Genomic DNA, 24409 nt, shown 5'->3' with positions numbered 1-24409 from the left:
AGCCCGGGCCCTGGAGCCCGAGGAGCCCTGGGAGTGGGGCCGAGCCCGCCCAGCCCCGTGGCAGGAGGGGAGGCCGCGAGGCGCCGGGGACCCTGGGCGCCGCTGCCGGGCTCTGGTTAGCGCCAGCACCCGCCGAGGGCCAGGACCAACCAGGGGCCTTCGTCCTCTCCGAGCCTCCGTTTTCCTGTCCATGAAATCGGAATGTCACTGCCCTGACTGAGAAGCAGTTATGTGCTGGACAGTGCTAGGTCCCTCCTTAGTCCCCGACGTGGGTCCTCACACGAGGGTCTCGGGCTGGTCAGCAGGATGTGCCCCTCGGTGCCCTGCGGTTGGCTGGAGTGGGTGTGGTGCGGGGAGAGCTGGCCGGGGAGCCCTGAGTGGCCTCTTGCAGGAGTCCAGATCTCCTGGAGGCAGCCGGCGGGCGCGGTGGTGTGCAGCGGCTCTGCACGTGCCGTGGGTGAGCGGCAGACCAAGGTGGGGTACGGGTTTTAGAATTGGGTTATGCACGGCAGGGAACCTGCTAGAACTTTTATAGCTTTTCAGAGAAGATGGCCGTGATGTCCTCCCTCCCACAGCTGGATGAGCTCAGTGTGCAGATGTGAATGAGCACTGGGCTGTGAGCCCTGGGCTGCAGCTACAGAGCTGGGGCGTGCACCGTCACTCCTACCTCAGACCTCAGCCCTCCTCTCTGGAGGAAGTGGAAGTGACCTCCCCGCCTCCAGCGTGGCGGTGAGCTTGCTGATTCAGTCACGGTGGGCAAGCCCTTTGTGGACTGTATGTGAGATGAGCAGCGTGGTCATCCAGCACACTGGAAATACTAACAGGTCTTACCATCTTGCAGCCGCAGTACAAAGCAAGTGCAGTGTGTGGCCTTTGGACCGGGTGTGAGCAACTGTAAAAAGACATTACTAAAGATAATTGGGGTGTTAGAAGATAGTGAGGGATTATTCATTTTATTGTCTATGCTGATGGTAACTGTGACTGTGCTTCCAAAAAATTCTACCTGGTAGAAGCTCATAGAGAGTAAGCTGAAGTGTTTTCATGTGAACAGGTACATTTGGGAGGGGAGGAGATGAGAAGAGCAGGATGTTGGTTACTGTTGAGATGGGCGTCAGGAGCTCATTAGACTCTTATCTCTACTTTGCATATATTTGACATTTTCCATAATAAAAGCTGTTTCAAGGATTTTTAAAAATGTTAGAAATGGAAACAGTGAGGTTTTTCAGCCAGCCCAGGCATGATTCTGGAGAGCCTAGGTGGAACCAGAAGGAGAAGTGGCCGAGCTGTAGGGATCCCAGTCTGCCCTGGCAGCCGACTGCGGAGCTCTTCATCAGCACTTCAAATACAAGGTCCTGCCGCATGTGTCCAGGGGCAATGTCAAATCAGTGTCCACTCCCCAGGGTTGCTGGGAGCCCTCCCACACTTTCTGACCTTGGGCCACCCCCTGGATCCCCAACCTCCCAGTGGGCAGCTGCACAGACCTGCGGGCCTCCTCTTGCTGCCAGGGCCTCATTTGCCCGCATGCTGGGGTGCAGCTTGACTTCTTCACAGATGACTGCCGCTTGCTTCTCGAAGCTGAAATAAATGCCTGGCACCCCTCTCTGACTGGGTCCCAGTCCAGGTAGCAACACCACATCATCTTATTTATTAATTTTTTAAAAATTACACAGTTTCCCTCGAAATCTTTTTCTTGCCATGGTATTCAAGAACATTCCATGAGAGAGGCAGGTACCCTCCTTCCTTAGAAGGTGCCTCATTAAGAAGCTCCAAAATTCCATGGTTGATACAGCAATCACCCTGCTCCCATCACTGCTGCCGGCACAGGGGGCTCTGGGCAGCTAGAAATGGAACTCCTGAGTGTCTTCAAGGCACCAAGACATTCTCCACACCTTAGACAGGCTGACCTATGCAAAGTGCAAATCGGGTCTCATACCCTCACACCTGGCCCCACCTTGGCTCCAACCACATGGGCGTCCCTACTGTTGCTCTCTGCCATGCTCATCCCAAAATTCATATGTTGAAGCCCTCACGTCCAATGTGATGGGGTTAGGAGGTGGGGCTTTGGGGTGATTAGATCATGAGGGATCTGAATGGGATTAGTGTCCTTATAAAAGAACCCAGAGAGCTCCCTCGCCCCTTCCACTGCATGAGGGCCCAGTGAGAAGGTGCCATCTATGAACCAGAAAATGGGCTTTCACCAGACACCAAATCTGTTGGCACTTTGATCTTGGACTTCCAAGCCTCCAGAACTGTGAGAAATAAATTTCTGTTGTTGGTAAGCCACCCAGTCAATGGCATTTTGTTACAGCACCCCAAAGGACAAAAAGGCAACACAACCACAGGGCCTTTGCTTGTTCTGTTTCCTCTGCCTGGAGCACATTTCCTCCCATTTTCCCCTGACTGACTGCAACCAGCCTTCAGGTCCCAGCTTCCCTGGCGAGGCCAACCACCCTCCTGTCCCCAGGCTGTTTTTGTGACATTTGTTACAGTTGCAGTATGGCTAGTTCATGGAAATACGTGATCAACGTCTCCCTTCCCCTTTAAGCAGGCAGGCTTCACCAAGGGCGGGGCTCCATCTGTGCTTGCTCTCTGCCCTGGCCCTCACAGGGGAGCCCCAGATAACGTGAGGATGATGAAACACCTTTTCCCTGCAAACCTGTTATTCTGTTCTTGTGCCACCGTGTTTTAGTAAAGACTTTAAATGTGATTATAAAAATGTAAAATTATTATAGAAAAATTTTAAATGAACCAAAAGTATAACACACAAGGTAAAAAGCCCACAGGCTGTTTTCTGTGGACATTTTTCACAGTTGACATCATTACTCAGGTTTTGTTACCGAAAGTTTGGCACTTGTCCCTGAGGCCATTCAGAAGATTGAGGACAAGTGGTTTGAGAAGAAGGAAAGGGTGGTTTATTCATTTGCCAGCAAATGAAGAGAATGACAGTCTCAAAGTACTCTTTTCCTCCCTATAAGCAGAAATACAGAACTTTTAAAGGGAAGGTTTTCATCTTCAGGCTATTGCTGTTTAATTACAATTGGTGGTTCTGATCTGTCCTGTCTCCCAGCTAGAAAATTCTGTTGAGCCATTGCCTATGATACAAAGAACAAAGGACACTCCCTTGCCCCTCTGATCACTGGCCTCAGGCAGGAACACAGGTTTCAATTCTCAAGAAGAGTTGGGGAGATTTTAAAGAGACAACTTTTAAAACATTTTACCTTTTTCAGGCTGTTCCCTCTGTTACAGTTTCATTTTACATCCACCCCTTTTTATTTTTTTATTTTTTATTTTTTTTAATTTGAGACAGAGTCTCACTCTATTGCCTGTGCTAGAGTGCCGTGGTGTCAACCTAGCTCACAGCAACCTCAAACTCCTGGGCTCAAGCAATCCTTCTGCCTCAGCCTCCTGAGTAGCTGGGACTTCCATGTGCTACCATGCCCAGCTAATTTTTTCTATATATTTTTAGTTGTCCAGCTAATTTCTTTCTATTTTTAGTAGAGACGGGGTCTTGCTCTTACTCAGGCTGGTTTCGAACTCCTGACCTCGAGCCATCCTCCCGCCTTGGCCTTCCACAGTGCCAGGATTACAGGCAAGAGCTACCGCATCCGGCTTACATCCAGCCCTTTTCATGTAAATTCACAGATATATTTTCCTTTTTGAAAGGTTATTAATTATTAATTCAATTACTTATGTAGATAAAGGCCTTTTTTGATTATCTGTTCCTGCTTGTGTGTGCTCTAGAATTTGTCTTTTTCAAGGAAAGCTTTTCACCTAAGTTAATAACTTTGTGGACATAGATTGTTTTTTTGTTTGTTTGTTTTTATTTTTTTTTTGAGACAGAGTCTTGCTTTGTTGCCCAGGCTAGAGTGAGTGCCGTGGCGTCAGCCTAGCTCACAGCAACCTCAAACTCCTGGGCTCAAGCGATCCTCCTGCTTCAGCCTCCCGAGTAACTGGGACTACAGGCATGCGCCACCATGCCCGGCTAATTTTTTCTATATATATTAGTTGGCCAATTAATTTCTTTCTATTTATAGTAGAGACGGGGTCTTGCTCTTGCTCAGGCTGGTTTCGAACTCCTGACCTGGAGCAATCCGCCTGCCTCGGCCTCCCAGAGTGCTGATTGTTCATAATATTCCTTTATTATTTCTTAATGTCAATGAGATCATTAGTGATGGGCCTTCTCTCATTTCTGAGATTAGTAATTTTTGCCTTTTTTTTTCTTTGTTCACATGACTAAAATGTTATCAATTTTATTTGTCTTTTCAAAGAACAAGTTTTCAGTTTCATTGATTTCTGTTCTAAATCTGATTATCTTTACATAATTTGCTTTTTTTTTTTTTTTTCTTTTTTTTAGAGACAGAGTCTCACCCTGTTGCCTGGACTAGAGTGAGTGCCGTGGTGTCAGCCTCGCTCACAGCAACCTCAAACTCCGGGGCTCAAGCAATCTTCCTGCCTCAGCCTCCTGAGTAGCTGGGACTGCAGGCATGCGCCAACATGCCCAGCTAATTTTTTGCATGTATATTTTTACTTGGTCAATTAATTTCTTTCTATATATAGTAGAGACGGGGTCTCGCTTAAGCTGGTTTTGAACTCCTGACCTGGAGCAATCTGCCCACCTCGGCCACCCGGAGTGTTAGGATTAGAGGCGAGAGTCACCTCGCCCAGCCCATAATCTACTTTTAAAAAATTTAAAACTGGGCGACTTCCAGGGCCCCCCTCTCTTGGGGCCCCAGAACCTCGTCCACCAAAAAAAAAAAAAAAAATTTAAAACCACCATGGAGTACTATTCAGCTCTAAGAAACAATGGCGATATAGCACATCTTATATTTTCCTGGTTAGAGCTGGAACCCATACTACTAAGTGAAGTATCCCAAGAATGGAAAAACAAGCACCAGATATATTCTCCAGCAAACTGGTATTAACTGAGTAGCACCTAAGTGGACACATAGGTGCTACAGTAATAGGGTATTGGGCAGGTGGGAGGGGGGAGGGGGCGGGTATATACATACATAATGAGTGAGATGTGCACCATCTGGGGGATGGTCATGATGGAGACTCAGACTTTTGGGGGGAGGGAGGAAATGGGCATTTATTGAAACCTTAAAATCTGTACCCCCATAATATGCCGAAAAAAAAAAATTTAAAACCTCTCTCCTAAATTTTGCTTCATGTTGCAAGCAAGGGCCAATCATTTGGCCATGCTGTTACTAGATATTCCAGTTGTTTCCCCTTGACACTCTATAACGACTGTCATTTATGCGTAAACAAATGCTTTGCAAACTGCCTCAGACAGATGAGCAGGCTTTCTGGAAGAAGGGGTACACCTGAGAGCCTTCGCTTTTTGCTACAGCACAGAACAGGTCATAGGAGAAGTTACCAAGGCAGCCCCCAGCTATGGTGGGTCCTGGGTGGGAAGGGAAATAGCCGAGTTTTCACCATAGCCCTGGCCTTCCCAAGCCCTGTAACTCTTTCTTCCCTGGGCCTCAGTTTCTCCATCTGGAGAATGAGGAGTTAGGCTGTGGTGCTGGCTGTATGATAAATATGAATCAATACACCTATATCACCCCCTCAGCATCACAAGGCAGCCACTATCTACCAAGCACCCCCTGTGGCCCAGCTGCTACTCAGCACTCCTTGGTCACTGTCTCGTTTAACTTCCATGTAGTCCTGTGAGGTAGAGAATGCTGTTTAATGTTAGAGGCAAGGACCCTCAAAGACCCTCAACTCCCCTATGACTCGTCCTACGCACGGACTTCGCCCTGGAAAATTCCAGCTATAGCTCCGAGAAGAATGCAGTCCATGACGTGCTGACCACGGGATGCTCCAGGGAGTGCTGGCTGCAATTGTTCCCGACCACCTGCCAGGTTGGAGATGAGTAACCAGTCAAAAACAGGATACCGATAAGACGCTGATTGGGGCTGATTAACCCAGACCCAAGCCTCATCGTCGCCCCACTCTATTTTTTTGTTTCTACTTCCTTGTTTCTGTATGCTTATAAAACCTACTAAGAATCTAAGTAAAGCAGACCTTGACAACCATTTGCTTGGTCTCGTTTCTTTCTCTCGCCCATCTCTTTCAGGCACGGTCCCCCTCGCCCCCGTGAGTAACAGAAGGTCCCGCGGGCCGGAACAAGTGGCGCCCAACGTGGGGCTCGAGGTACGGACCTTTGTCGGGTGACGCCGCGGAGCGCTCTTCGGCCGAAGGAAACCCTACAGAGACCCTCCTTCTGCCGCTCACAGAGTCGACGGTCTGGTGAGTAAATTTTTACATTGTCACCCCATCGAGATGGGCCATTCATTGTCTAAAGAGGCCGTTTTTATTAAGAATCTCAAGGCCTCACTCGGAGAGAGAGGAATTAGAGTTAAGAAAAAAGTCTTAGTAAAGTTTTTTGTGTTCATTGATCGTGCTTGTCCTTGGTTTATTATTGGTGGACCTGAGATTCACCCACACAAATGGCAAAAAGTAGGTAGAGATTTAAACGATTTACTTGTGAATCAAGGCCCAGACGCCGTCCCTGGATCTGTTTTTTCGTACTGGGGACTAATCAGAGATATTGTTGAAGGGGCAGATTCAGACCCCAATAAAAAGCAGCTGCTCTCAGTAGCAGAATTCTGCCTCCGACCCGTGTCGCGGTCCGCTTCGAAAACGTCTTTAGGAGCGGCCGAAGGGTCGGCCCCCCCCTGATAATCCTAAAAGATCAACATGCCCTTCCCCTTGCCCCTCAGTTTGTATTAATATGCCCCCTCCAGACCCATCAGTTGAGCTCCAGACATCTAAAGACGAGCCCCCGGTTAGTAGGCCAGACACCAAGGCCCTCTACCCTCCCTTACCCGAGCTTACGGCTCCTCATGCATTCAATTACCCGGTGTTCAAAAAACAACCCCTCTGAGAGTCCCTCGATCCCGCAGAAGAGGCAACCCTCAGAGAGGAAGCGGCCCAATATTACGATCCTAAATGGCTGCCTCCTTACACGCCCCAGATTTACGCACCTTCATTAATGCCTCCCCTTACAATGCCCTTGCTTTTTCGTACCAAAAAAGACTTAAGTCAAAGGGTTACGCAATTAAGAGATGTTTTACAACTTCAAAAAGAGTTTGCCCAGCTTTCCAAAGACTTGTCCTCCCTCCAAGATACGCTTAAAAATTCGGTTTTCATTAGCCACCCACATCATGAGACCGCCCAGTCACACGCCACCTTAAATAAAAAATCCTTAAAGTCCTCCCATAAAGCCCTAGCATTCCCGGTAGTTACCAGGTCTAATAGGCAAGGAGACCTTGCCGCCCCTTCTTCGAGCCAGTCCCCGCCCCAAAATTCAGATAATGAGGATACGGAAGGGAGAGAAAGGGAAAGTGATAGTGATGACCCCCCGGAGGAGGCAGTCCCGGGGCCCACTGCAGAGCCCACTGAGTTCCGCAGACTAAAACTTAAGACTTTAAAAAAATTAAACTCTGCCGTTAGGACGTATGGGCCCAATGCACCCTTTACCTACTCCCTCCTAGAGGCAGCCTCGGGAGGCGGCTACCTGCTCCCCGGAGAATGGGTCAAGCTGCTTCAGGCAGTCCTTTCACGCAGACAGTTCCTCTCGTGGAAAGCCGATTTTCTTGACCGCTGTCAAACTACGGCTGCTAATAATTTAAAAAACCCCAATTCTGCATCTTGGACCCTTGAAAAACTTAGCGGACAAGGGAAATTTGCCACTGAACAGCGCCAAAGGGGACTCCCGATCGGGCTTTTGTCTCAGACCACCACAGCCGCCTTCGGCGCCTGGTGAGCACTTCCCTCTACGGGATCTGTTCTCACTCCCCTGACTAAAATCACCCAGGGAGCTCAAGAGGGCTTTAGTGAATTTGTGGGCAGGCTTTTAGAGTCTGCTGAACGAACCCTCGGGCAAGAGGATGAGAATAATAGGCTTATTAAACAATTGGCCTATGAAAATGCTAACAGCGCTTGCAGGGCCATCCTCAGGGGCAAACTTAAAAATAAAGACCTTAATGACATGATTAGAATGTGTAATGATGCTGACCCCTTCGCCCATAAAGTGTCACAGGCTGTGCAGCTTGCAGTCAGGGCTGCCATTCAAGGCACTGCGGCACAGAAAGGCTGTTTTAAGTGCGGTCAGCCAGGGCACTTTGCGTGGCAATGCCCCTCAGCCACCTCCTCTGCTGCCCCTAACCTCAGTGGACCACCAGGCAGGCCAACTCGGCCCCCCTCCCTCTGTCCTCGCTGCAAGAGGGGATACCATTGGGCTAGTGAGTGCCGTTCTAAGACCGATGCCCTTAGAAATCCCTTGCCCCCCCTTTCGGGAAACGGCCTGAGGGGCCAGCCCCGGGCCCCTTGTCCTATTCAATTTCAGTCGGCCTCAGAGAACAGCCGACAAGAGGATCCCCAGACCCTAGATTCCTCCGACCAACCACAGAGAGTGCAAGAGTGGACTTGTGTGCCTCCTCCGACACAATATTGAGACCTGAAAATGGTGTTCAAATTTTGCCTACTGGCTCATTTGGACCCCCACCGGCTAACATGTTCTTTTTTATTCTGGGCCGAGCCTCCTCCACTCTTGCAGGGCTCATAGTCCACCCTTCCATAGTAGATAGTGACTTTACAGGGGAGATTAGCATCTTAGCCAGCGCGCTTACCGGCCCTGTGTGTGTCTCTAAGGGACAGCGCTTAGCTCAGGCATTGCCCTTGCCCCTTAATACATCCTTCCCAGCCATCGCCTCTAACCGAGGTGCTTCCTGCCCTGGCTCTTCTGATCTCTATTGGGTCCAAGCTATCACCAAAAAACGACCCACCCTGCGGCTAAAGTTAAATGGTAAACTTTTTAAAGGCCTTCTTGATTCTGGCGCCGATTTCACAGTTATTGCCCAGGACGCCTGGCCCCAATCATGGCCACTGCAGCCTTCCCTTACGCACTTACAAGGTATAAGACAGTCTAATAATACTCTCCAGAGCTCCAAAATTTTAACATGGGAAGACCCTGAGGGAAACAAAGGCACCACTCAACCCTTTATAGTCCCAAACCTGCCTGTTAACTTATGGGGGCGTGATATCCTTGCACAAATGAATGTCATTATGTGCAGCCCCAATAAAGTTGTAGCCAGCCAAATGCTTAAACAGGGATTCCTCCCAGGACAGGGCTTAGGCAAGGAGGGTCAGAGACTAAGAACACCCCTGACCACCCTCCCTAAGTCAGACAGATCAGGACTAGGGTTCAAAAAACATTTTTTGTAAGGGCCATTAATCCCCCTGCACTTCAGGCAGATAAAATCACTTTAAAAAGTGACTCACCTGTCTAGATCAATCAGTGGCCCCTCCCATCTAACAAGCTAGCCACAGCTACAGCGTTGGTGCAGAAACAATTAGCTGCCAGACACATAGAGCCCTCTACTTCACCATAGAACACCCCCATTTTTGTCATTCAAAAAAAGACTGGCAAGTGGCGGCTGCTACAAGACTTACGGGCTGTTAATCAAACAATGGTTCCCATAAAGGCACTCCAGCCTGGTTTGCCTTCGCCCGTAGCTATCCCCAGAGGCTACTATAAAATAGTCATTGACTTAAAAGACTGCTTTTTCTCCATACCGTTGCACCCAAAAGACTGCAAATGCTTTGCATTCAGTCTTCCGGTAGTAAACTGTATAGGACCCTCCCCACGTTTCCAGTAGCGAGTATTGCCTCAAGGCATGGCCAACAGCCCTACCCTTTGCCAAAAATATGTAGCTCAGACAATTGATTCCTTTAGAATTCAACATCCTCAAATATATATAATTCATTATATGGATGACATTCTTTTTGCCAGAGCCGATGAGACAACCCTATATCAAGTTACTATGCAGGTTGTCTCGGCCTTACAAGCTTGAGGCCTCTGCCTGTCCCCCCTGAAAAAATTCAGGTCTGCCCCCTCACCTGTTCCTAGGCTTTAAATTATTCCCCAATAAAGTTCTCTCCCAAAAAGTACAAATCAGAAAAGACTCTCTTCAATGCCTTAACAATTTTCAGCGTCTTCTAGGCGACATTAATTGGCTTCGCCAATTTAAAACTCACCACAAGACAGTTAAAACCCCTATTTGACATCCTGCAGGGAGATACTGACCCAACCTCTCCCCGCTCCCTAACTAAAGAAGGGCAGCAAGCGCTTAATTTGGTCGAGCAGGCCATAAATGCCCAGGCCATTGGCTACTTCTCCCCCGATTCCCCCTTGTACTTCATTGTCCTCCCCACCCCCTTTTCGCCCACGGGACTCTTTTGGCAGGGCAAGCCTCTTTTTTGGGTTCACCTATCGGCTTCCTCCCCTAAAGTCCTTCCCACCTACCCTTACTTAGTAGCTAAGATTATTCGCCTGGGGCGAAAAAACTCCCTTAAGCTCTTTAAAAAAAATCCAGATATCATAATACTCCCTTACAATGCTTCTCAAATTCAGTGGCTAATACAAAATGATGGTGATTGGGCGGTTAACTGTACGTCTTTCCAGGGCAAACTAAATAATCATTACCCCCCTAATAAACTAATTCAGTTCCTCTATCAGACACCTGTAATATTTCCCAAAAAAACAAAAGTCTCCCCCATTCCAGGAGCCGTCTTAGTCTTTACCTACGGCTCCTCCTCAGGCACCGCGGCCTATAGCATTAATGGCCAGGTCTGCAGTTTTCCCACCAAATTCTCCTCTGCTCAACTGGTTAAGTTAGCAGCCTTAGTCGCGGTCTTCAAAAACGTAGATCAGTCGCCATTTAACTTGTATACTGATAGTTCTTATGTTGCTCATGCTGTCGCCACTTTAGAAACTGTGCCTCATATTCGGCCCTCCAACAATACCACTCAAATGTTCCAGCAACTACAAGGACTCATTCACTCCCGTTCTGTGCCCTTTTTTATAGGCCATATTTGCACCCACACTGGCCTTCCTGGGCCTCTAGTAGCTGAAAATAATCTTGTTAATCAGGCGACTCGTGTTGCAGGTGCTGTTCACAATATCACTGTTGATCCTGTCTGCGCTGCACGCCAGGCTCATGATTTACACCATCTCAACGCCCATACCCTCAGGCTTAAATTCTCCATTACTAGAGAACAGGCCAGAGAAATCGTCCGCCAATGCAGGGCTTGTTTTACCCTTCTCCCTGAGCCACACCTAGGAGTCAACCCTCGCGGCCTGATCCCTGGGGAGCTCTGGCAGATGGATGTCACTCATTACCCCCCTTTCAAAAAGCTTAAATATGTACATGTCTCTATAGATACTTGCAGTAAATTTATCTTTGCTTCCCTACAAACAGGCGAGGCTACCCGCCATGTTATTAGTCATATTATAGCCTGTCTCACCTCCCTCCCTCAGCCTAAAGTTATTAAGACTGACAATGGCCCGGGATATGTCAGCTCCAACTTCAAAAGCTTTTGTGCTCAGCTAGGCATTAAGCATGTTACAGGCATTCCTTACAACCCTCAGGGCCAAGGTATTGTAGAGAGAGCTCATCAGACGTAAAAAAATATGCTCTCCAAACTACAATCGAGAAAAAAAATTTTGTACCCTTTAACAAATAATTCCCAAACCCTGCTTAATCATGCCCTGTTCATTTTAAATTTTCTCACCTTTGATACTGCCGGCAAAACAGCTGCCGACCGCCTTTGGCACCCATCCACCACGGATACTTATGCACAGGCCTTATGGAAAGATCCGCTTACCGGCAAATGGCTAGGGCCTGATCCCGTCCTCATATGGAAAAATGGACATGCCTGTATTTATGACACCCAGGCAGGAAACGCCAGATGGCTACCGGAGAGAGCGATTAAGTTATATAATCCACCCAGGGAACCCCCTGAGAAGACTTCTTCTGCTCTCTTGCAGACGCCTGAAGACTGTCCAGAAAAAAATGTTGCTCCTCCTGTGCCTGATTCTGGTCACACTTAGAGGCATCAACACAGCCAACATCCATCAAGTCTACAATTATACGTGGCAGGTAATCAATGAGGCAGGAGACGTTGTCAATTCCTCTTCGCGCCTCTCCGCCACCACACCATGGGATCCACTAAAAATCGACCTATGCATATTAGCTCTTGGGGCTAGAGATCCTGCGTGGGGCCTTCCCGCACTTTTCGCCCCTCAGCCAGCTCCTCCGACAGCTGACTCCTCCCCCGGCCTTTGCTCCTCGGAGCCGGACGCTCCGCAACAAGGTATATAGACTTTTATGTTTGCCCAGGGGCCCATCGGCCTCGCACCAACAACTACCAGTGTGGCTACGCCCCTGACTTCTTCTGTGCCTCCTGGGGCTGTGAGACCACCGGTGATGCCTACTGGAATCCCTCCTCTTCCTGGGATTATATCACCGTCAAAAAGCAGTTTCCCCGTCGAGCCCCTTCATCCCCTTACGCTCCACAACCCCCCACTGACCCTCAGTGTAAAAACCAGTGGTGCAACCCCCTGTTGATTTCATTCACCGAAGCTGGAAAAAAGGTTTCCTGGGATCAGTCCAGGGGATTTGAGTGGGGACTTAGACTTTACACATCTAGAAAAAACATTGGTCTCACATTTAAAATCAAATTAATTAAAAGCCTCCCCAGAGGTCCTACGGTCTCAATAGGTCCTAACCACGACCTACACCCACCTCGACCTCACGGTCCCTCCAGGGGCCTACCCTCCTCCCCAGCTGTATCCCCTTTTCCGTTTAGCACCCCCCTATACCAACCTACCCTGCCCGAGGGGCCCCCCTCCTCTGCAGAACTAATTCTCACTTTAGTCAACGCCTCTGTCAGGACCATCTGAGAGGCCAACAATTCAAAATATCAGGAGTGTTGGGTATGCTACTCCCCCCCTCCCTTTTATGAAGGCGTTGCTACATTTGGTCAGCCATTATTTACTAACGACACCAGCAGACTCAGATGGGGCCTAGAGACCCATGATGGCCTGACACTCAGCCAAGTCACAGGCCTAGGCCTTTGCCTTCTTAGCCCAAAAATGCTTCCCCCCGCACCCTTAGAGAAAATATGCAATCAGTCAATTACTGTCGACTCCACCTTTCAGTATATTCAGGCATCTAACACCTCTTATTTTGCTTGTTCTTCCGGCCTTACCCCTTATGTAGTCACTGCAACGTTTCTGGAGCATAGAGAATACTGTGTGTTAGTCATGCTCTTCCCCAGGCTCACTGTACATCCTGCTGACGAATTGCTCAGATTTTAAGAGCGCGGCACCACAATGCCCCGGAAAAAGAGGGAGCCCATCTCGGCCATAACACTCGCAGTTGTCCTAGGCCTTGGTCCCACAGGGGCTGGGACAGGCATAGCCTCTCTGGTCACCTCCAACCAGCAGTACCTGCAGCTCTCTGCTGCCATTGATAATGATCTCCAAGAGCTACAGCAGGGCCTAAAGTATCTTAAAGAGTCCCTTGCTTCGCTTTCTGAGGTAGTGTTGCAAAATAGAAGGGGCCTAGACTTAGTGTTCCTCCAAGGGGGAGGTTTGTGTGCAGCACTTAAAAAAAATGTTGCTTCTACGCAGACAAAACAGGCCTAGTAGAAAATAGCATTAAAAGAGTTAGACAAAGCCTAGAAGATAAAAAAAAAAACGGAGAGAACAGAGTGAAGCATGGTATCAAAATTGGTTTTCTACATCCCCCTGGCTATCCACATTGATTCCCAGTGTCTTAGGGCCGCTTGTAGGCTTTCTGTTGCTCCTCACCTTTGGGCCTTGGGCTTTCAAAAAACTAATTTTGTCAAGTCACAGGTAGACGCAGCCACACAAAAATCAGTCTCCATGTTTTTCCAACGGCTAGAACAAAGAGGCTCCAGAGAAGACCTCCGTGGAGGGTCTCCCAATACACCCACTGAAGGTCTAAATTTCTCAGACCTTGCCGCAGGCATGGAACGCAGTTGGTTCCAAAGGCTGTGGAGATGCCCATGACGGGATTATCGCAATGCCGTGTACCAGGTGCACACCCCACCAGCAGTGAGGTAACTCCATGACGGGAATATTGTAGGTCCATGCCCGGGGGCACACTTCATAATCAAAAGTGCCAAAGCTGGATGCCACCTACATAGCCTAAGACAGAGGTCTCACCTTCACATTAATCGCCAGATCTTATATTTGGGGTGCTGGTCGCGGAAGCACATCGCGTAGCCTAAGACAGGCTCTCCACCAACTTATATAAACCTCCCTCATATTAATAAAGAGAGGGGGAGATGTTAGAGGCAAGGACCCTCAAAGACCCTCGACTCCCCTATGACTCGTCCTACGCACGGACTTCGCCCTGGAAAATTCCAGCTATAGCTCCGAGAAGAATGCATTCCATGACGTGCTGACCACGGGATGCTCCAGGGAGTGCTGGCTGCAATTGTTCCCGACCACCTGCCAGGTTGGAGATGAGTAACCAGTCACAAACAGGATACCGATAAGACGCTGATTGGGGCTGATTAACCCAGACCCAAGCCTCATCGTCGCCCCACTCTATTTTTTTGTTTCTACTTCCTTGTTTCTGTATGCTTATAAAACCTACTAAAAATCTAAGTAAAGCAGACCTTGACAACCCTTTGCTTGGTCTCGTTTCTTTCTCTCGCCCATCTCTTTCAGGCACGGTCCCCCTCGCCCCCGCGAGTAACAGAAGGTCCCGCAGGTTGAGACAGTTTAAGCTGTTTCACAGGTGAGAACACTGAAGCTCAGAGCATTTGCTCGCACCGCAGATTGGGACACTCTGAAGCTCAGACTCGTGTGGTGCACGCCGTGCAGACAGACAGACTGGAAGGAGACGGGCCGTGCCGCAGCCGCTGTCTCTGGGAAGCAGGGTTACAGGGCTCTGTGTTTTCTTCTCTGGACACATCTGAGTTTGCCAAATTTTCTACAATGCGTATGAATTACTTTCATATGGAAGAAAAGAAGTATAAGTAAAATCTCTTTTTACACATTTGCCTCCCCCATGTACCAAGAAGGACTCATTTCTGGGTCCCTAGCATTTACCACATGACCTAGCACACATGAGTTACTTTGCTAAGTACTTGAGTAATGATAAAAGAAGACAATTTGGTCAGGCATGGTGGTGTACACCTATAATCCCAACACTTTGGGAAGCCGAGGTGAAAGGATCACCTGAGGCCAGGAATTCAAGACAAACCTGGGCAACCTAGCAAAGCTTGTTTCTACAAAAAACAAAAAATTGAGCTGGTGTGGTGGTGTGCACCAGTAGTTTCAGCTATTCAGGAGGGTGAGGTATGAGAATCACTTGAGCCCAGGAGTTGGAAGCTACAGTGAGCCAGGTTTCAGTCTGAAATGTCAGTTCTCGACACGCCCACGGCCAAAGAATGACCAGACTCACCAAAGTAAGGCAAACACGAAAATGAGGTTTATTGAGGAGAAAGATAGTATTTTAGGGCAAGAGCAAGACAAGAGTTTACAGAGCATGGCACATATGCAACAGATGACGAGCAGGCCCATCACTGCAACAAAGGAGAGTGAAAGGAAGGGCGTGGTGGTGGTCTGCATCTTGTTTTACAGTGCCAGCATTGGGAACTCCCTCGTGGCTCAGACGTCACTTTGACTGGACAGTTGGGAGTTGCATTACTGCGCATGTCGGTTGTTCTGGGTCAATTTCGAACTCTAGGGTACCTATGGTGCTTGGCCCATGGGCTAGAGAGTCCTCTGCATTCTTTTGCAGCTGGTGCACCAAGTTCTGATTGGCAGGTTCATAGGGTGTTCCCTCCTCCCCCAGCTATGGCAGTCACTCGGGAGGGTGGAGCAGGACCAAAATGGGGCCCGGGGCCCACACTTGTCCTTCTGTCCAGGTGGGACAATTGCACCAAGGCAACAGCACCCACTTTCACTCCTAGGAGACCCAGAATCCTTTGCTATCTACCTAACACTATGATCACACCACTGCACTCCAGCATAGGCAACAGAGCAAGATCCTGTCTCCAAAAAAGGAGCAAAATTTTTTAATCTATAAAAAGTACCAAAGAGAAAAATCATGCCACAAACTGTTCATGAGCAGGAGCGCAGACTACCTGGGCCCCATGTGAATATAGGTCCGACATGACTGTCACAGGCAGGAATATTCCCACAACCTACCTGTGAAGAGTCCAATTCAGGGGACATAGTGACCCTGGACTGGGCATGTAGCTGCCACTGTTGGGCAGCAGTCCACCACTCTCTGGCTGTGTGATCTTGTGCAAGGGAGTGTGAACTAAATTAAAGTAAGTATTGAGCCCCCACCAGCTGACTGAATGGACCCCCTGTTGCCCAAGAGGACTCCAAAAAAACCCGTAAAGCTCAGTTGCCAGCCAGGATAAGTGAGGTCATACTCCTCTCTTTATGCCTGCTCCCTTCTTGGAAACATCCTTTGTAACAATAAGACTCCAAATCATTTACAAGCCTAAGGCTGTATATAACAAAGCTTGACCCGTGCTTGCAGGCCATCAATTTACTTAAGAGATCATTGAGGTAGATATCAGGTGGCTTGTCTCTGATTAACAGACATCCTTAAATTAAAACACTCCAAGCCTTTAGACAAAGCTTCCTGTCTTTAACCAATTACAAATCAAAGAAACTTTAAACCCACCTATAACTTACAAGGCTCACCACCCTTTGAACTGTCCCAATGTGCTGCCTTTTCGGGCCAAACCAATGCATGCCCTTCTGTGTACTGACTCAGGGTCTCACATGTAATTGCTGTCTCCAAGAACATGTAAAACCAAACTGTACCCCATGGGCGCATTTTCTCAGGACCTCTCAAGGCCATGTGCTCCAGGCTGATCACACACATTTGGCTCAGAATAAACCTCTTTAAATTATTTTACAGAGTTTGGGTTTTTTCCCCATTAGCAATGGTGAACACCCCCACCCCCCAATCACAGCTCCCTTTTCTGTAAAATGGTGATAATGACACCTGTCAATCAAGGTGCCGGCATCCTCTACGAGGTGGATGCTGTCCCTGCCTTCAAGGTCTTCCCCATCTCTTGGGGGGACAATCAGATAACAGGCAGTGAGTGGGGCCCTGTGGAAGGCTTGGTAGCCTCTGTGTCCACTTTGGGAGGGACAGTGCAGGCCACGCTGCCAGAATGGGGACCCAAGCCAGTGCCCTCCCGACTCTGAATCCACCTGATCTTCTCTGGTGGCCAGAGTCCTTCTGCCTACACGAAGTCCCCCACTGGCCACCACCTGAGTTCAGCCCTCTTCTCCCCAGAGACCACCTCTCCCAGCTCTTCCTAGGAACCTAAGGAGGTGGCAAGGGCCAGACCCATTTTGTAGACGAGGAAACCAAGACTCAGAGAGGGCCACAGTCAAGAAGAGCCCATGGCAGGCAGGTGCCTCCAACCTCTGCTGTGTAGGGGGAACAGAGGGAGCAGGTCTGGCTGTGAGAAGGGGTGGGAGGCAGCGAAGGCTGGTTTGTGCAGACCGCGCTTCCCGGCTTTGCCAGGCGTGGGCAGTCAGGGAGGGTGGCTGTGCAGGCGAGGCGAGGCGGCAGCAGCTGGTGGCAGCTCAGCCTGTTCCAGGCTGAAGGGTGGGGCTGGGGCTGTGAGGTCTGAGCTCAGCTCAGGGTGGGAGGCAGAGGCTGGGCTGGTCCTGGGTGTAAGGGGCCTACCCTCCCCGGGGCCTCTCGGGAAGGGACCCAGGGGTCCTGAGGGAAGACAGGTGAGCAGCTTTTCTTTCCCTTCCCTGGACCCCAGCCCAGCTCTGTTTAGCACCCCCAGGCTTATCTTTCCTGGGTTCCCCACCTTGCAGGGGGTGGCTCATGCCTGCTGGGTGAAGCTTGATCTCCCAGGAGGGCTGGGCCCACTGGGCTTGGGGACATCTAGAGGTCAAACCTCCAGCTTGAACCAGCCAGCCTGCAGCTGCCCTGAGCACTGACTGCAGCAGGGCTGGGCTCTCAGCCTAGCAGGGAGGCAGATGGACACACAATTCTAGAGACCAGGGGGCTAATGTCTGAGGGGCCTGGGAAGGGATACTGTGCGAGAAAGCCAGAGGCCAAAGAGCTAGGCCTGGCTCCATCTGCAGCTCCAGACCGCACCTTCACGGCATGGTTCTCAGAAATCTCCTGGCCTGATCTGGAGTTTAAAGGCAGCGCCACTCCCCTGGCCATGTGGGAAAAGGAAGACTCAGTCATCCAGCAGCTATTTACTGCAGAGCTCCTGCCCAACCAGGATGCGTGGAGCTGAGACACCCACCTGCATGCACAGAGAGACACAGGGGATGTGCAAGGGGCTTTGGAGGCTCTGCCAGGCATGGGCAGTCAGGGAGGGCAGGTGTGTGGCAGAGGAGGCCGGGGTTGTGGTGGCTGCAGGTCCAGCTGAGGGGCAAGGGCTGGCAAAGGCTGGGTTGAGGAGTGAACAGCAGATAGCAAGGTCAGACTGAGGCCAGATTTGGGAGAGGTGCAGCAAAGATGGGGGCTGATGGCCTGACATAACATCTAGGTGGTGGTCAGGTGGGTGGGAATGAGGCAGCAGCAGTCTAGAGGTGCAAGTGGAGCCAGGCCTAGCTCTTTGGCCTCTGGTGTTCTCGCACAGTATCCCTTCCCAGGCCCCTCGGACATTAGCCCCCTGGTCCTGGTCGTTGGTCTCTAGAATTGTGTGTCCATCTGCCTCCCTATTAGACTGAGAGCCCAGCCCTGCTGCAGGGGGTGGATTTGTCACCCCTGTCTGTTATGTCACCCCAACCAGCCAGACAAGAGCCAGGTCCCTCCTCCTGGGACACTGGTCAGGCTCTACCTTCCTCCTCTGTCCAACTTGCCCTCACTCTTTCAGGCTGGCCTCTGGAAACCACTCCCCATGGTCACCACACTCACCCCCACCCCCACTGAAAGAAGAACAAGAGCCTCTGGGCTCCAACTGCTGTGCAGATAGCTTCTGGCACAAGGGGATGCTCAAAGCACCTGTGGGTGCGGTGGGCGGGTGGAGGGAGGAACTCCTGACAGATGCTGGTGGTGAGGAGGGCCTCAGCAGGCCGCCTCTGATGAGGGCCCCGCAGGGCAGGGCCTGGGGGAGCTGAGGCCTGCCCTCCCTGAACAGGAGAGGCAGCAGCTCTGGAGAGGGAGGCAGGAAGGAGCCCAGGGGTGTTTTCGTGGAGGCTGGGGACTTTTAGGTGCAGCAGGGAAGAAGGACAGGCAGGATTGACTCCTGAGAGGACCTGGGATAGAATCCTGCCTGTGCACTTAGCAGTTCTGGAGCCTTGGGCAAGAAGGGTCCCCTGCCTAAGCTTCAGTTTCCTCCCTGCGACTTGGGCAGGCGTGAGGATGAAGGGGTTGGCGCATATGCTGCGCAGGGCTCAGTCAGTCTTTGCTGTTATTCCCTGTTGTCCCAAATAAATGCCTGAGGCAAAAATCTCAATCAGTGGAGGTTTATTAAACCAAGATTTTGGGGACGCACCTGGGAAAAACACAAACCGCAGACAAGCTGGGCTGTTTTGTGTTTAGAACCTTCCGCAGAGAGAAGCAAGAAGGCAGGGGGAGGGGGCTGAGAAGGTAGTGGCTACATTCTTTTTTTCTTTTTAAGGGATGGGGGCTGTGAGGAGGGGTGTTCAGTTGCCTTGTTTGTTTTTTTGTTGAGATAGAGTCTCACTCTGGTGCCCCAGGTAGAGTGCAGTGGTGTCATCGTAGCTCACAGCAACCTCAAACTCCTGGGCTCAAGTGATCCTCCTGCCTCAGCCTCCAGAGTAGCTGGGACTACAGGTGTGCACCACCAGGCCCGGCTAATTTTTCTATTTATAATAGAGATGGGGTCTCGCTATTGCTCAGGCTGGTCTTGAACGCTTGAGCTCAAGCAATCCCCCCTGCACCTGCCTCAGCCTCCCAGAGTGCTAGGTTACAGGTGTGAGCCACTGCACTGACCTGGCCGTGGCTACAGTCTTGTGAGGCCCAAGAAATCTATATTTTACATAAAATAAGAGAGTGAAGAAGCATCAGTTATGTAGATGTCCCTGGGTGGGTGGAAGAATGTCTGATTCTATCCTGTGTCCAGTGCTGTCGCCTGTAAGATAAACTTGTGATAGCTGGCATGGGGTAAGGCTTTGGTTTTAGGTGCCAGACATAGTTACTGCTGTGCGTCCTTGCTTATGAGAGGTTAGCAAGAGATGTCCTTGATGAATGACCTGTGGGGCCGCTCCTCACAGGTGTCTGGGGCTGTGATTTTGTCTTCACACCCTCCTGTGTGGGCCCTGGCTGAGTTGCCAGGCCCAGGAACATGAAGGCACTGAGGCGCACAGCAGGGACTGGAGGTTGCTGGAGTCCAGGAGCAGCCTGGGGGTGGTGGGTGGTGGGGTAGCAGTCTGCGGTGACTTTAGTTTTCATTTTTTAACTTAATTAAAAATTTTTTTTACAGACAGGGTCTTGCTATGTTCTACATTGCCCAGGCTGGTCTCGAACTCTTGGCCTCAAGCGATCCTCCCACCTTGGCCGTTCAAAGTGCTGGGATTATAGGCCTGAGCCACCACGCCAGGCCTAGGGTGACTTTTTGAGGGTTGGAACACCTGGGTAATATTTTGAACCAAGCATTGAAGGGGAGTAGGAATTAAAAGGGGAAGGGAGGTCCAGGTGTCTTGGTTGAGGGCGCAGACCATTGCAAAGGCAGGGATGCCAGAAAGTTCCAGGAACTTCTGGGGAGCCCAGGTGGTTCTGTGGGCCTGGGGTTGTCCGCAGTGGGTCAGGGGGCCTGCATCCCCCAGCCCACCTTTTCCCTCTTCCCCCGCCATGTACTTCCTCGTGAGGCCCGATACCTGAAGGCCTCTAAATGGGGCTTTGCTTTGTGATGGTGGCAGCAGTAGGTGACTGGCTGATGCCTTTAAAAATAAGGCTATTTGGAAAATTGCACTTTGGTGTGCTGTGGCATGGAGCCCCACTCCCAAGGGCTTTCTGTGTGTTCTTAGTGCCTAGAATCTATGGCCCCGGCTCTGAGCATCTCCTAAGAACCCATGAGTCCCAGGCCACAGGGGAGTCCCTGGGTCTCCTCCCCTGCCTCAGGCCATTGGAGGACCCATTTATTTCATTATGACTTATTTCTTCCAATCAATTACTTGGAATGCTCTGGCAATGAGTGATCTTACGTTTTTGTTTTTTTTTTTCCACCTTGCCCTTCTTACTTCCGTACCAGACCTTAGGTTTTGAGCCAGATCCACTTGGATTCAAGTGCTCCCAGTAAAATGTGGCACCACAGGGGCCTCTAGGATGGTTAGAGGTGCTGTGTAGAGAGGGTGGGTCACACAGACAAGCAGCTCTATTGTCCTTACTCCCAATAACAGCAAGTGTGGTTTGGCCTCTTGGGAGCTTGTCGTTTTCCCATTCATAAAATGCAAATAGGGGCTGGCGTAGTGGCTCACACCTGTAATGTCAGCACTTTGGGAGGCCAAGGTGGGAGGATTGCTTGAGGCCAGGAATTTGAGACCAGCCTGAGTAACATAGCAAGACCCTGTCTCTAAAAATATATTAACCATAAAGCGGCAACAGTGCTCCTCTACTTACCTTGAGGCTTTGGTGAGAAGGGCTGAGAGCTCTCATCTGATGGCGCCAGGTGACTGTGCTTCTCTAAGTCTGTGGCTTACCCATCAATGAGTATATTAGCACATCTGTGTTATAGCATATTTCTGTTTGAGGGAAATCTGAAAGCTACGAGATATATACAGGCAAAAGATAATCAATGGCCTATGCTGGGATACTCATTTTAGTATTTCTTCCTGTCTTCGTTGATTCCTGTGCATGGTGAGTCCGTCATATGCTGTGATTATACTTGGAATCACTCTTTTAACTTGATCATTTCCTCTGTGCCATACATTCTTTAAAGATTTTTGACCTTCCTTCATTGCTGGACATCTACATTACACCTACATTACGTGTGTCATTGGACCAAAGGGATTCTGTGTGCTATAATTTTCTTTTGAGTCCTCCCTTGCTGGAGCCATGCCTTCTTTTTTTCATGAACGTGCTGCTTCTAGTTTTGCCTCCCTGAATTTGTTGTTCTAAATCTACGGGAGGTTAGGAAATACTATGGGTAAGTGTACTTGTTAAAACTATAAGTAAAATACTATGTGTTGGACTCTCATGTGAGGGTCTGTGTGCTGCTTCTTGGGGCAAAGTGCAGAGGTCCGTGGCAGCTCCTTTGGCTATGGTTGTCTGATATTTTCCCATCTCTGTGTCCACGTCTTCTGTGTGCCTGAGGTTGCTTGAAAGCTGACCTCCGGCTGTCTGGGCTATTTCTGCCTTCGTTCCACCCTGCCCCCCACACTGATCAATTGCAAGAACCAACAAGAGAATCCCAAATTCTAGGCATTATGTCCTAAAAATGAGAACTCCCCATCTCCATGGTGAAGGAGGTAACACTCCAAGGTGCGTAGGTGGAAGGGACCAGCTTTCCCACGGATTTCTGAGAGCTCTTGGGCCAAAGGAGAGCTCTTTTGAAATAAGTTAATGCTTCAAAATTTGCCTCTGCCACATAGGGATGGGCCCATTGCCAAGTTCAGCTTCTAGTGTGGAGTGACAGCTGCTGTTACTTTTATTCATACTGTGGCTCCTGGTGGCTCCAAACAGGAGCTGGGGCCAGGGGGTGTGAAGGAGGATGGAGCCATGGCAAGAGCTTCTGGCCAGTGGGGGCAGAACTGTGGGACCTGGGCGAAGTGGCCACCTGCCCAGCACCTGTTTTCTCACCTGTGCAATGTGAGTTGATGCACCAGCCTGGCAGGTTGTGGGGATTAACAGAGGTGAAACAGCCAGCGCAGCCAGGGCACCGGGGATGCCTCCAAGTACAGATACAGGTATGAGCAAGATTGATGTATTCATTCAACAAATATTTTTGGAGCTCACATCCAGTGACTGGGGAAGAGCTGGGGGCAAGATGTGAGTTTGGGAGACTAGCTGGCTCCTCATTATCTCTTGAGAAAAGATGTGAGGGGCTGGCAGGGCAGGAGGCCTCTGGCCTGCGTTGTGTGCCCACCTCCCACCCCAGCACGGGCTGGCACAGAGCAAGTGCTCAGGGACAGTTTCCATGGATATGGGATATCCTGGGAAAGGCATTCCCAATCCTCCTGAGCTAGGCTGGCTACTGCTGCTCAGCAAGCTTCGGGAGGCTCAGAGGTCAGCCTGGAAAAGGTCCCTCAGTGGGGTCTCTGAGGAGCCCCAGGGTCTCTCCTTGCCTTGGCAAGTTGACCAACATCCTTTATCTACATTGGGAGGGGTGTGTCAAGAGCTCTCCAAACATGCTAGAAACTCACAAAACCAGACAAAGCTTATTTTTACATTTATGTCACTTGTAATTTTGACTTGTTTAATCCTCACGGCAACTAAGGAGGTGAAGGTGCTGTGTGCCTTGTAGAGATCGGGAATTCTGGGGAGGCTTCCTGGAGACCTAAGGGGTCAGCCAGCTCAGGGGCTACGATGTGCTGGTCCTGTGCCTGAAACTGCGGAGAGGGAGGTAAGGGGCCTAGATCTTGTCCGCACCAAGTGACAGCTTAACTGGGGGTAAGAATCCTTCTGGGAGCCCTGGGTAGGGTCTCCAAGGGGGAATGGGGATGGCTTCAGCTAGGTGGCTGTGCTGGGGCTCCACCTGAAGGACCAATAGGTAGCCAGCATCAGAGATGGGGGTGAGGGAGGAGCCGAGGTTCTGAGAGAGAAAGTGACTGCACACAGCCACACAGCTAAATCCTGTTCCCTGTTTTTAATTTTGTCAGACTCAAGTTGCAATGAAGATTTACCGAGAACACTTCTGGGTGCTGATGACAAAAGGTAAGACATGGGTCAGATCACACTAAGAGTACAGGTGACAAGTAGCTTCCAGGGACAGGTTCTGGGGCAGCAGGGTGGCATGGGTGAGGAAAAGGCAGGCAGAGAACACCAAGTGCAAATTGGTGGGACCACAAACTTTGGTTCTGGATATAGAACAATGGTTCCTTGTCATTGTAGGGTTTTAAAACCCTAAGACTTAGAATTAGGACTGGAAGGGATTTGGGGAGCCACAAGCACATCTGTTAATCCGATGTATTAAATTGCTAATTAAGTCAGGACTGAAGCAAGTCTGTGTTTTCCTGTTAGTGCTACAAAGCAAGCTGGGGAGGCTACCAAGGGGTTTGAAGAAGACCTGGCATGATCTCTACTTAAAACCACCAGAAATGTTAAGCATATATAAAGCTTCTATTATGCACCAAACACTGTGGATGTTAACATTTTTTTTCAAGAGACTGCCTTTTTAAAATTCTCACCATTCTGCCATCATAGGTAATAGGTGGTGCTAAGAGTTTTTAGAGCTATGAGCTAGGGAGAAGACACAAGTTAGGGGTTCTTTGGCCCATCCCTCACGACTGAAGCCCAGATGAATCTTCCATTGCAGCTTCCAGATGCTTCCTGTGATGGGGAAGTTACCCTTCCTGTCCCTGAACACTCTGCTAGTTCAAGACCTCCTTTAGATTCTGCTGTAGTCAGTCTCTCCTGGGTTTCCTCTTTGGTAATTCCTCTGCCTTTGACAA

The 24409-nt window shown here is 49.9% G+C and overlaps 1 long non-coding RNA gene across 1 annotated transcript; it reads left to right on the top strand.

Annotated features, from left to right (window-relative positions):
- Positions 1-11724: 11724 nt before the first annotated feature.
- On the top strand, positions 11725-14512 carry LOC142861074 (uncharacterized). The gene is made up of 2 exons (XR_012912440.1): positions 11725-11948; positions 13709-14512. It is a non-coding gene; the product is annotated as an uncharacterized LOC142861074 (long non-coding RNA).
- Positions 14513-24409: the final 9897 nt, after the last annotated feature.

This window comes from Microcebus murinus, chromosome 16 (assembly GCF_040939455.1).
Source record: "Microcebus murinus isolate Inina chromosome 16, M.murinus_Inina_mat1.0, whole genome shotgun sequence".
Classification (NCBI taxonomy): domain Eukaryota; kingdom Metazoa; phylum Chordata; class Mammalia; order Primates; family Cheirogaleidae; genus Microcebus; species Microcebus murinus.
Note: the sequence above shows the minus strand (reverse complement) of the source record. Positions and strands in the feature narration are given on the sequence as shown.